This window comes from Mirounga angustirostris, unplaced genomic scaffold, assembly GCF_029215605.1.
Source record: "Mirounga angustirostris isolate CCGP_5_RB_7025 unplaced genomic scaffold, mMirAng1.0.hap1 SCAF_17, whole genome shotgun sequence".
Lineage (NCBI taxonomy): Eukaryota > Metazoa > Chordata > Mammalia > Carnivora > Phocidae > Mirounga > Mirounga angustirostris.
Genome location: NW_026991725.1, coordinates 25,691,269 through 25,702,856, shown reverse-complemented (window position 1 = coordinate 25,702,856; position 11,588 = coordinate 25,691,269). Strand labels below are relative to the sequence as shown.

General features: G+C 48.4%; 1 pseudogene; it reads left to right on the top strand.

Moving 5' to 3' along the window:
• The first annotated feature begins 9,335 nt into the window (after window positions 1-9,335).
• Window positions 9,336-9,680, top strand: LOC123854730 (nucleoside diphosphate kinase, mitochondrial-like; annotated as a pseudogene).
• The last annotated feature ends 1,908 nt before the right edge of the window (window positions 9,681-11,588 follow it).

The following is an 11,588-nucleotide window of genomic DNA, read 5'->3' as shown; positions in this document are numbered from 1 at the left end:
AACAACTTGGTGCCAAGAGGCTGGGTCTGATTGGATCTGGTCAGGTCCAGTCAGGACTGGCCAGGTCTGGTTGAGTCTGGTTGGGTCTGGTTGGATCTGGTCAGGTCTGGTCAGGTCTGGCCAGGTCTGCTCAGGTCTGGTTGAGTCTGGTAGAATCTGGTTGGATCTAGTTGGATCTGGTTGGGTCTGGTTAGGTCTGACCAGGCATATAGCTCAGATTCTACCCCTGCCCTACGTGGACTAGTAGTCAACACAGACACCTGAGTTCAAGTCCCAGACTGCTCCTTGCTTGGAAAAGTCTTTGATTCTCTAAGCTGCAGCTTCCTCATGTGTAAACAGGGGCATTATCAGTACTTACCCTGAAGTTGTCATGAGGAGTAAATGAGACAACTTATATAAAGCACTTGAACAGTGCCCAGCAGAAGTGGGGGCTCAATACCTGTTATTATCAGCTACATGGAGTCTTTCTACCCCTTCCCCCAGTAAAACGGCCCCCGCCCCACCTGGAACTCATATCACGGTCTGGCTTTATCTTTCATTTTCTGCCCTCGAAGGGAAATTTGACTCAAATCTTGTCAGAATTCAAATGACAAGTGAGAATTTAAGTGATTCTTGTGAGAGAGGGAGGGAAAAGAAAGATTTTAGAAGTGATGGTGTCTATTGGCAGAAATATGCGACCCATGCCAGTTCCAAAAATAAAACCCAGATTGAGTTGCTGCTAGTCAGAGAGAAGTGGACATTAAAGATAGACTTGCTGCTGGGGCGCCTGGGTGGCTCAGTTGGTTGAGCGACTGCCTTCGGCTCAGGTCATGATCCTGGAGTCCCGGGATCGAGTCCCGCATCGGGCTCCCTGCTCGGCGAGGAGCCTGCTTCTCCCTCTGACCCTCCTCCCTCTCATGCTCTCTGTCTCTCATTCTCTCTCTCTCAAATAAATAAAAATAAAAAAATCTTTAAAAAAAAAAAAGACTTGCTGCTACTTCAAGTGTGGCCATGGGCATCCCTTGTGAGCTGGTTAGAAATGCAGAGTCTCATACCCTATGCCAGACCGATAAAATTAGAATCTGAATTTTAACAAGATGGCCCCTATGCTCTCCTATGTTATACTTGAGATGCACTGGATAGACCAGTGGTTCTCAATCTTGGCTACACACTGGAATCATCCAAGGAGCTCTGAAAATTCCTGAGGCCAGGCTATATCCCAGAACAGTTAGGATCTCATTTCTTTTTACAGCTCATCAGGTTATTCCAATATGCAGCCCAGCCTGAGAACCATTGGTCTATGCCAACACTACAATCTACAAGTCAAGGAACTAAGGTTCAAGACGTAAACTGACCTGCCCAAGGTCACACAGCAAGTGAGTGACAGTGCCCGGGACTGAATCCCAAATCCTCCAACTCCAGGGCTTCCTTCACTATATACTTCACTGTCATACAGCAGTTTGGGAAATGGGGGCGGGGAGGGGAGCACCAGATTTCCCTCTCTGGCTTGGCGTCTCTGTGGTTGGCTCCTCATGTCAGGTCCTGAAGGAGGGCTTCCTGGACCTGGGTGGCCCTTGGCCTCGAATTCCACAGCGAACTATGTCCAAGCAGGCCTCTCCCTCCCAGGTGGTAGGTCTCCGAAGCCCAGGGCCAGGTGGGCCAGTCTCTGGGCTAAAACACTCTTTCCCAGCCAGCCTGGCCCTGCCATTCCCACACACCCCTGTCTTCCCAGAGTCTCAGGCTCTCAGGGACTGTCCCACCTCCCCGGCTGCAAGGTTCTCAGAACTCAGGTGAAGTTTCTGAGCCCCCACAGCCTCAGCTCCCGGCCCTTCACAGAACCACGGGGACAGGCCCATTCTCAAGTCAGCAACCGCGACATCAGGGCAACAGGCTCCCCCGTGACTTGTTTTTGCTCTTTTGTCAGGGTTTTTTTTGTTGTTGCGGGGGGAGTGTGTGTCTCTCAAACTTCTAATTGTCTCTGCTTTCTGACTTTTTCTGGTGTGTTTTTGAAGTGGCTTTTTGTTATTCTGCCTCGGCTCACTCACCTTTCTCAGCAGCCGTGGAAAACACAGCCCTGTTCTACTCTCCACTGAGCACTTGGATACCACGTAAACAGCTTGGCTGCTGGCCTGACCAAGCTGAACAGATCAGAAGGGCCTGGGCCTGTCGAGCCCTTGAAAATAAACATGTGGCATAAAATTTCCCCATGCTCGAGGTGGAGGATGGGGTAGACACAAGAAAGCAGAAGGAACTTTCTAGGCACACGATGACTGATGGCCCAAGCAGATCTATTCTGGAGTCCCTGGAGCAGGCAAGAATAGGGACCTTCTCCTTCCACAAGCATCAGGCCTTGCTAGAAGGAGACCCTTCTGGTCTCCTGTCCTGAGAATTAAGGGGTAGCTCTGTAACTGTGCTATCCAGTGCGGTAGTGACTAACCACATGTGGCTACTGAGCACTTAAAATGTGGCTACTGTGACTAAGGAACTGATTTTTAACTTTTATTTCTTTTTACTTAATTTTAATTACATGCAAAGAGCTTCATGTGGCTTGTGACTGCTGTGTTGAACAGTGCAACTCAACGGCAGGGGTTCTCAGAGTTGGCTGCCCATCAGAATCACCTGGGCAGATGTAACACACTCTGATGCCCGGATCCTGCCCTGGGGATTCTGATTTATTGGCATAGGGTGTGGACTGAACAGCAGAGTTTTGAAGGCTCCATGGGTAACTCAAACGTGCAACCAAGTCTGAGAACCTCTTGGCCCAGAGAACTTCCAACAGCGCCTCCAACCTCGACTGCCTCTATTTTGATTTCGTTTCTGCGGTTTTCAGAATTTGAGGACCAAGGAGTTTACTTAGAGGATCAACTAAAGATACGTGAAGATGTTTTTCCATGTTCTGAAGGTAATACATGTTCATTGTAGGAAATTGAGGAAATTCAGAAAAATAGAAAGAAAATTAAAATCCCCTAAAATCCCACCACCCAAAAAAAGGGTTAAAACATTTGGATGTAAACCCTCCCAGACACTTTCCCGTGGATCTATCCTTATGTTTCCTTTAAAATTGGAACCATACCATGCTTCTTATTTTGTGATGGGTTTTTGTCACATTGCTTACTTGATTAATACACACTCATGTACCATCAATTGTCATTGCTACATGGTATTCTCTCATAGATATAAACCATAGTTGATTTACCCAAATCCATATTAACACTGGTCCCATTTTTGCTATTGTTTAAAAAACATTGCCAGGAATATAATAATAGCAATATCTTTGTGAAAAGCCATTCACTAACCCCTTCAGAAGACAGGAGAGGAGAGGGGGAGGGAAGGGAAGAGAAAATAGAAGAAAATTATATGGTCAATAGGCATACACATTTAAAGTAATTCAAATTACTGTCCAGAAAAGTCACACCTGTTTACATTCCTACCAACAGAGCATGAGAGTCCTTATTTTTATATACATGTTGGCACTGGGGATTGAGTTTTCAAATTTAACAAAATTTAAAAACAATCAAAAATCACCAATAGGCAACTCACGGTGAAGTTTAGCATTCCTTTGGTGAGGACTGACTATGTGCCAGGCGCTGATAGATATTGGTGATCGGGATGAATGGAACACATCCCTGCCCTCTGAACACTCAGGGCGGGAGAAATTCAAGGGCTTGGCTTTAAGTCATGGTGAACAACATGGGTGCTAAAGAGAAGTTACCAGAGTCACACTGCGGAGCAGGCAAGAAAAGCTCGTAATTCTTCATGGGGATGCTGGGAAGTCTGGTGTGGGGGGTGGGGGCATTTGAGCTGGCTCCAGAAGGATGAATACAGACACCAGCAAGCAGGGAGGGGTGATGGTATTTGGCAAACACCGACAGGTGCTGGAGGCTCAGGGACTGAAAAGGTGTCACTGCCATGCTTCGGTGGCTCTTACAACTCCTTACAATCAGGAAGCTCACCCTTGGATCTATCCCACAGCCTCTTATTGACACTTAAATCCCCTCCCTCTGGTTATTTGCAGTGGGAACAGGAGATCATGTGGTTGTCCACTGTCACCTTCAGAGAGTTCTAGATCAATGCAATATCAAGCACGGTATGGTAAGTTTTTACTTGGGTTACTCACTCCTTTTTTAAAAAGACAACATTGACATAGAATGTCACTATGTCCATTTTTTTAAAAGAGCTGCAGAAGTCAAGGTCATAGGGCAGAAGTCTGGGTGACCCGGATTCCCCAGGTCTCAGGTCCTGAGCCCAACTTGCACACCATTCTCGGGATGGCCAATACCAGCCCTGTTTAAAGAAGGAGGCAGCCAGTACAAGTCCTGGCTCTCTCTCTTAGGACCGTGGGAGAATCCACTGCATCTCTCTGAGCCTATAAAACATGGATTGTAGGAAGAGTGAACATTAGAGCTGAGGGGTGGGAAGGCATTTTGTTAAAAATAACAATAAGACAAAGAACCTGTGATTCCCATCAATGTGGGCCATGGTCAAGTAAGCCAGCCTCTTGCTTTCTCTTTTCATGAGTCTCTGTGACTCACAAGCACACACTTTTTTTTTTTTTTTAAGATTTATTTATTTATTTATTTGAGAGAGAGAAAATATGTGTGAGCGGGGGGAAGGGAAGAAGGAGAGAGTGAGAAAAGCAGACACCCTCCCCCCCTGCTGAGTGCGGAGCCCAACACCGGGCTTAATCTCACGACACTGAGATCATGACCTGAGTCAAAACCAAGAGTCAGAACACTCAACCGACTGAGCCACCCAGGCACCCACACCTGCCCACTTTAAGTTTAGACATACTGGCATTTTAGGAATAAGGCAAGTCCCCAAAGATGGCCTTTCTTCAGAAGCTCACTGAAAAAGGAATTAAGAAACTTGCTCAATCGTGACCTGAAGCCAGAGGTATGAAGGGCATGATAGCCACAGGACCTTTGAGTGTGAGATCCCCTTTTCCACCCATTGACCTACACTCCCCCTTTCCCCAGTTCTGTCCTATAACATCAGACACAGAATCAAATTTCCCACTTGCTGCGCCTTCACCTCCCCCTTCTCCTTATAGCCCTGTGACACATGTCTCTGGAGAGTCCCACACATCATCACAGAACAAAAACAAAAACAACATGAAAAAATACCAAATCTGCGCCCTTACCACCCCCGTCCCTCCACTATCAGTCGCCCACATGATGAGAGTTCTTTAACTTGGGTTTCAAATACTAGAAATGAAATGGCGCTTTTTTTTTTTTTTTCACTTCTGCTATTTACACAGAAGTGCTTGTCAGAGACCTCAAGGCTAAACCCACCATAATTCAAGTTTATTTTTAGATTTCTCAGCTGTAGAGATCTACAGAATGCCAAAATGGGCTCAGTGATTCAGTCAACAAGAGGAAGGAGAAAGGGAACGGAGCGCTGTGGAGAACCTGCTCCAGGCCAGGTGCCTTACTGGTTCTGCTTCGGGTCATCCTCCCAGAGACTCAGAAGAAACTCTGTGAGTGATCCTACCTTCACAGGTATTGAAACTGAGGTTTCAGGTAGTCATACGACTCTGTCAGAATCAAACAATCAGCTCATAGTGGGACCTGGATTTGAAATCGGGAACAACTCAAAGCCAAAGGTTTTGTGCAGAACCCTCCCCACCTCCCTTTCTTTCCCTTGCTCCACAGCCAATTCCCACGTACCTCCTTTACCTGAGTGTTTGCCCTCTCCCTTCCCTAGCTACCTGTACCTTGCCTTTTTCTGCTTGGGAACAAGTATAGGGTCAACCCAGAGAAGGTTCTGGAAACATATAAGGGTTCCCCCCCCCCCACCCTCCCCTGCAAAACAGTGGCACTGGCCTCATTCTAACCCGTCTAAGTGACTGACTCCTTGCCCCATACAAATCCCGGTAAGGAGGAAAGCAGAAGCGAGTTGTAACTCCCTAGTAGCAACATGGGGAGGGGGGCATGCTCTGCAGGATCTGCAGCTCCACAGATCTGAGTTGGAATCCCAGCTTGGGCACTGGAGGCACTTACACGTCACTGAGCCTCCATTTCTTTATCTTAAACTGGCGATGATAAACCCAGTGGTCAGGGTAGTTGGGTCCCTGTCAGATTCAAGCACATGGTTAACATCTAAAAATGTTTGCTCATTCTCTTCCTCCCTCAGCTCCCTGGGAGAGGGGTACAGGGCTACCATCAGGGAGCCTGGCCTGCAGGAAGCTTTGGTAACTATCTCTGAGGAAGCTCAACGCATTCATTTAGGCTTGCCTCGAACATCTGCAGGGCCTGGGCAAGCGCACCCACCAATAGAGGCCTACATACCCCATGCCCAGATATTCATGCTCTAAGTCAAGCTAATAAACTGTCAAATAAAATAGGTTCTATCCTATTCTGAGAATCTATGTTTGCATAATGAACAGTAAGTATATTTTATAATGACCTAAAAGGCCATGCTCAAATTTAGAATTCTTAGACTCCATGGAGAACTTCCTTCCAGCCCCCCAGCCCAGGCCTGCAGTTCACTCCCCCTTCCTCCTCCTCCTACTCTGCCTGCACACCTAAGCTATGTCTACACCACCACCCCTACACAATGCCAGTCTTTGGCCACCTCTTCAACCCAGGGGTTTCTGGATCCTGTGACCTGGAGCATGATGCAGAAGCAGGAACACAGACCCACCATTGCCTGACGAGGAGCGCACTCAGAAGGTCAGAGACGGGCCTCCCTCCGCCCGGATCTGTGCGAAGCTATGCATTTGTTCAAGGTGTTGTTTACCTGTGGAATCCATGCAGTGGGCTAGAACCACAGCAGTTAACCTCATCCATCTTCTTGCATTAAACCCTAAACCTGACATTTGAAAAGAGATGGTACTTTGAACCATTTCAGTCTTTTTGCGGTAATCTTTGTCTCTCTAGCCCTGGGACGGGAGCCAAAGAGGGGGAGGCTCTCTGCCTGCATATGTTGATATTTACACATAGGATCTCTTCAGTGCTATTTTTGTTCTTTGCTTAAAAAGCCTTTGCTTCAAAAACTATAGGGGGCGATGAAACTGTTGTACACTGGATCTTGCTTGTGGTGGTGGGGACGTATCTGTCTGCATTTATAAAAACCCCTAGACGTGTACACGAAACTAGGTGAACTTTACTATATGTAAGTTATATCCCAAAAAATTATGTAATAAAAATTCTTCCTTGAAATGACATTTTAAGAAAGGAGCAGGATTTGAAAGAGACATTTGTTTGGGCATCTAAAGTAACTTCTTTTTCTGTGACTTTTAGGGTGAGTCAGTGTCCTGAACATCTGTCACATTCGTAGATGCCCATCATCTTATGAATACCCTTTCTGGAGGAAATTCCCTTAGGGCCCGGCCTTCCCCCAAGAAGTCAAGAACTCCGACTCCCAGGCTCCCTTGAAGCCAGGACACGAGCACGTGAGCTACCGTCCACCAATCAGAAACGCTAGTGAAGACGGCTTCGTAAGTGAGTCCAGCGCGGCCACCCAGTCTGTAAGGGGATTCCTCTTCTGCTGGTGTGTTGGCCTCAGAGGCATTCGACTTCGGGGCTTTCGGTGGCTATGAAGTTGGGTTCCTGGCTACCCAACTAGTGTTGCTTAGGGGAAAGAGGATGGATGGGGGAGTTCCACTCCTTGCTCTCTGCTACAGGCTATCAGTCCCCTTTGGGAAAGTCCTTAACTTCTCTGAGTTTCTATTTCCTCAGCTGTAGAATGGGCATCCCAGAGTACTTACAGGATTGTTGGGAGATTAAAGGCGGTGATGCCGGGTCTGGCACGAGGCAGACTATGAATAAGTATCAGTTCCCTTCCTTCCTCAAACAGTAGGTAAGAGCCTAAAAATTGCAGACCTGCCTTAGCAGTCTGGGAGCCTTCCCAGAGTATGGACCCCATGAGTTTTACTCAGAAGCCAAAGCTGACAGTAACCGTTGAGCAGGGGACAGGTGGCCATGCAGTTAGGTCAAGGCAGGCCCATTAAGCTTCCCTCCTCTGCCCATCTCCTCCCTAGCTGTACCAACGAGCGGCCACTATTTCATGAGCTCTAGGTGAATCCTGTTTGAGGTCAAATCAACAGAAAAATACTTCACTTTGATTTAATATCCACTGGTCTGAGCACCAAGAATATGCCAGGTGCTGGGTTAAGCATCTAAGAAACAAACAATGTGCCACTTCATTGTAACTGGAGAGAGAAAGATGCACACGTGCCTAGGATAAATATTAGACTGAGAGGTGTTATCACAGCACTGTGAACAGCATGCTGTGGGCATCGGGTATAAACGGCATGCTCTGGGCTTGTGGCATCAGAAATTCTTGAGGAGCTGGGGGCTACGGGAGCTGGTTCTTAAATGATGAGCTGGAGTCTAACAGGGGAAGAAAGAGCCTTCTCTCCTTGAGAGAAGAGCACTGGAAGAACCCAGAAGAATGAATGTGCACAGTGCTTTGAGGGAACTCAAAGTTGGCCCAGAATGGCTGGGTACAGGTGGGGGTCAGAGAGTGAGGCCAGAGGTGGTGAATGAGACTTGTTGAGAAGGGCTTTGCATGCCATGGAGAGGGTACAAGAGGAGGAGGAAGCAGACATGTTCCCCTTAAACAACTGTGTGGGAAGGATGGTTCCAAGACTCTTCCTGTGTTTTCTTTCTGACCAAAGCTCTACTACGATTTCCTAAATGTGCATAAACTAAGCTTCTTTGAACCTCACCCCCCTCTCCTGGAGATGATCAATGGAATCCTCCAGTTGTGAGACCAGAGAGGACATCCAAGTTCATCTGGTTCAATCCCCAGAGGAGGAAACAAGAGAGGGGCTCCTGGAAACTTGGCTGGCCAAGCAGATACTGGAACCCCATCCTCTTCCACCGCAACAGATGGGCTCAAGCTAAACAAGCATAAAGACACTAGGCTTTCTAATAACCAAAATGTACAAACTCCAGGCTCTCAGCCAACAGCCCTCGAGAGGGAGATCATGGGCAGCCCCTTGGGACACACCATGGAGGGCTACGGGAGCTGGTTCTTAAATGACGAGTTGGAGTCTAACAGGGGAAGAAAGAGCCTTCTCTCTTTGAGAGAAGAGCATTGGAAGAACCCAGAAGAATGAATGTGCACAGTGCTTTGGGGGAACTCAAAGTTGGCCCAGAATGACTGGGTACAGGTGGGAGTCAGAGAGTGAGGCCAGAAATCTTACCTTCTCACACACCAGGCACCATGGAGCCTGGGCTACGGAGTGGCTCTCGGCCCCAGGCCTGAGCCTGCTCACATGCCCCAACTCGGGAGGGTCCTCCCAGACCAGGGAGCAGACCCTGGCTGCAGTGAAGCCAAATGGGGTGGAGCAGTGGCTTGTTGGGGATGGGATCCAGTGCTCTGAGAGGAGGGACTTCAGGCTGGTGGGGATGAAGATGCTGCAGGCACCAGAGTCCTTGCCAAACACTACCATGACCTGCAGAGGAAGCCCTTCTACCCGGCCCTCATCACCTACATGAGCTCTGGCCAGCAGCAGCCATGGCCGCAATGCGGTCTGCTCCTCAAAGGCCATGATAGGACTAGGCCACCCCAACTCCGCTGAGGCTGCCCCCGGCACCATCAGGGGGGACTTCAGCATCCACATTAGCAAGAACAGCATCGATGCCAGCGACTCCATGGAGGGGGCCCAGAGGGAGATCCAGCTATGGTTCCGGAGCAGTGAGCTGGTGGATTGGGCCGACGAAGGCCACCAAGGCAGCATCCACCCAGCCTGAGCACTCAGACAGCCCTCAGCCACCCCAGCAGCCAGCCAGGATCAACGACCTCTGTCAACAAGAACCTGAGCCCACACCCATGGTCTGCCCCTCTGTCCCAGACCACCTCCCTGTCCACCTTTTGCCCCACCCCAGCACAGAGGGGTTGAGCAACCAAATTTTATGTGCCTTTTAGTATCCTAAGCCAGCAAGAAATTGCACCAAATCTTTTCTAGACCAAAGTGCCAGACAACCTTTGGGATGTCTCCAAAAGTGTATAGTGTGACCTCCCTTCCTCCCAAAGTGGTGGAGGGGGACATTAAAATTCACTGTGTTATGCATGGCGGTGCATTGCTTATTACAATTTCTGCCATCTCTGAGGCAGAGATGAAGACTTTATGCAAAGTTGGAAGAGTTTGAGAGTAGAAATAAAGCTTACCCTCTCACACACCTTAATTAATTAATTAAAATTAATTAGGGGCACCTGGGTGGCTCAGTCCGTTAAGTGTCTGCCTTGGACTCAGGTCATGATCCCGGGATCCTGGGATTGAGCCCCACGTCAGGTTCCCTGCTCAGCGGGGAGTCTGCTTCTCCCTCTCTCTTTGTCCCTCCCCCCCCATTCATGTGTTCTCTCTCTCTCTCTCTCTCTCTCTCTCTCGTGCATGCTCTCTCTCAAATAAATAAAATCTTTTAAAAATTAATTGATTAAGGGCGCCTGGGTGGCTCAGTTGGTTAAGCGACTGCCTTCGGCTCAGGTCATGATCCTGGAGTCCCGGGATCGAGTCCCACATCAGGCTCCCTGCTCGGCGAGGAGCCTGCTTCTCCCTCTGACCCTCCCCCCTCTCATGTGCTCTCTGTCTCTCTCATTCTCTCTGTCTCAAATAAATAAATAAAATCTTTAAAAAAATTTAATTGATTAAACTTAATTAAAATTAATGAATTGATTAAACTTAATTAAAATAAAATGTACACACTCTACTGTGAAAATTGTAGGGCTGACCCAGTGGTGAGCTCCATCTGGGGGGGTGGGGTGCAGGCACGCGGGATTTCTCATTCATCACTTGCCCTGAGATCAGCATCACCTTTTCCTGCCTCTGCTTTCACCACGAGGCTATTTCAGTCCAAGTTTCCAGCTGCTCTTGCCACCTCACCAAGGTAAAGGTCACTGCAAAAGTCTCTCACTAAGGGACAAAAAAAGCCAAGGAGATTCTGGGCAACTGTCAGGCACACACAGGGGCTCTGGCATGGAGCTGTTGGGACAGGAGGACAGTGTGACCATTCCTTTCCCCCCACTGGCTGAGACTAGAATGGTATGAGGTTTCTCTGAGCCATTCTAGAAGGACAAATGGCTCCCCTGCTTTCCCTTTCACATTTCCCCAGACCCCATCCTCACCTGTCCCCACTCCTTCCCTCACAGAGCTTGGCTTTGGTTCTCAAAACACAGACCCATAAACTCTTCCTCTCGGCACTGAACCCAGGTGGCAAAACAGGAAGCATCTTCTTGTTAAGGCAAACCCATTGTGTTCTCTGTGCACTCGTGTCCTGACAAGTGGCAGGAAACCACCACCGGTCCGTGGCAACAGGTGTCAGGGTGACCTGAGGCCTCATGCTAGTCTGTGCCTGTCCCTCCTTCCCTTTTCTTCCTCCTGGAGAGCTGCCTCCTTCCCCCTGCCACCTGACAGCTCTTCACCTCACCCTGTTGCTACTTTCCCTCATGGTGGCCCAAGGCCTAATAAAGACCTTCAAAGGCCCTACGCCCTAAAAAGATAATAGCCTCTCTCCAAATAGAATTCTTAATACTAAGCAACCAACACAAAATACACACACACGCTGGAATTAAAAGAGCTCCTTCTTTAGATGTTCAGATTACAAAACTCTAGGTAAGTTCAAAGCAGAACATTTCTCAAATTTGGGGTGTCCCTGTCTGGC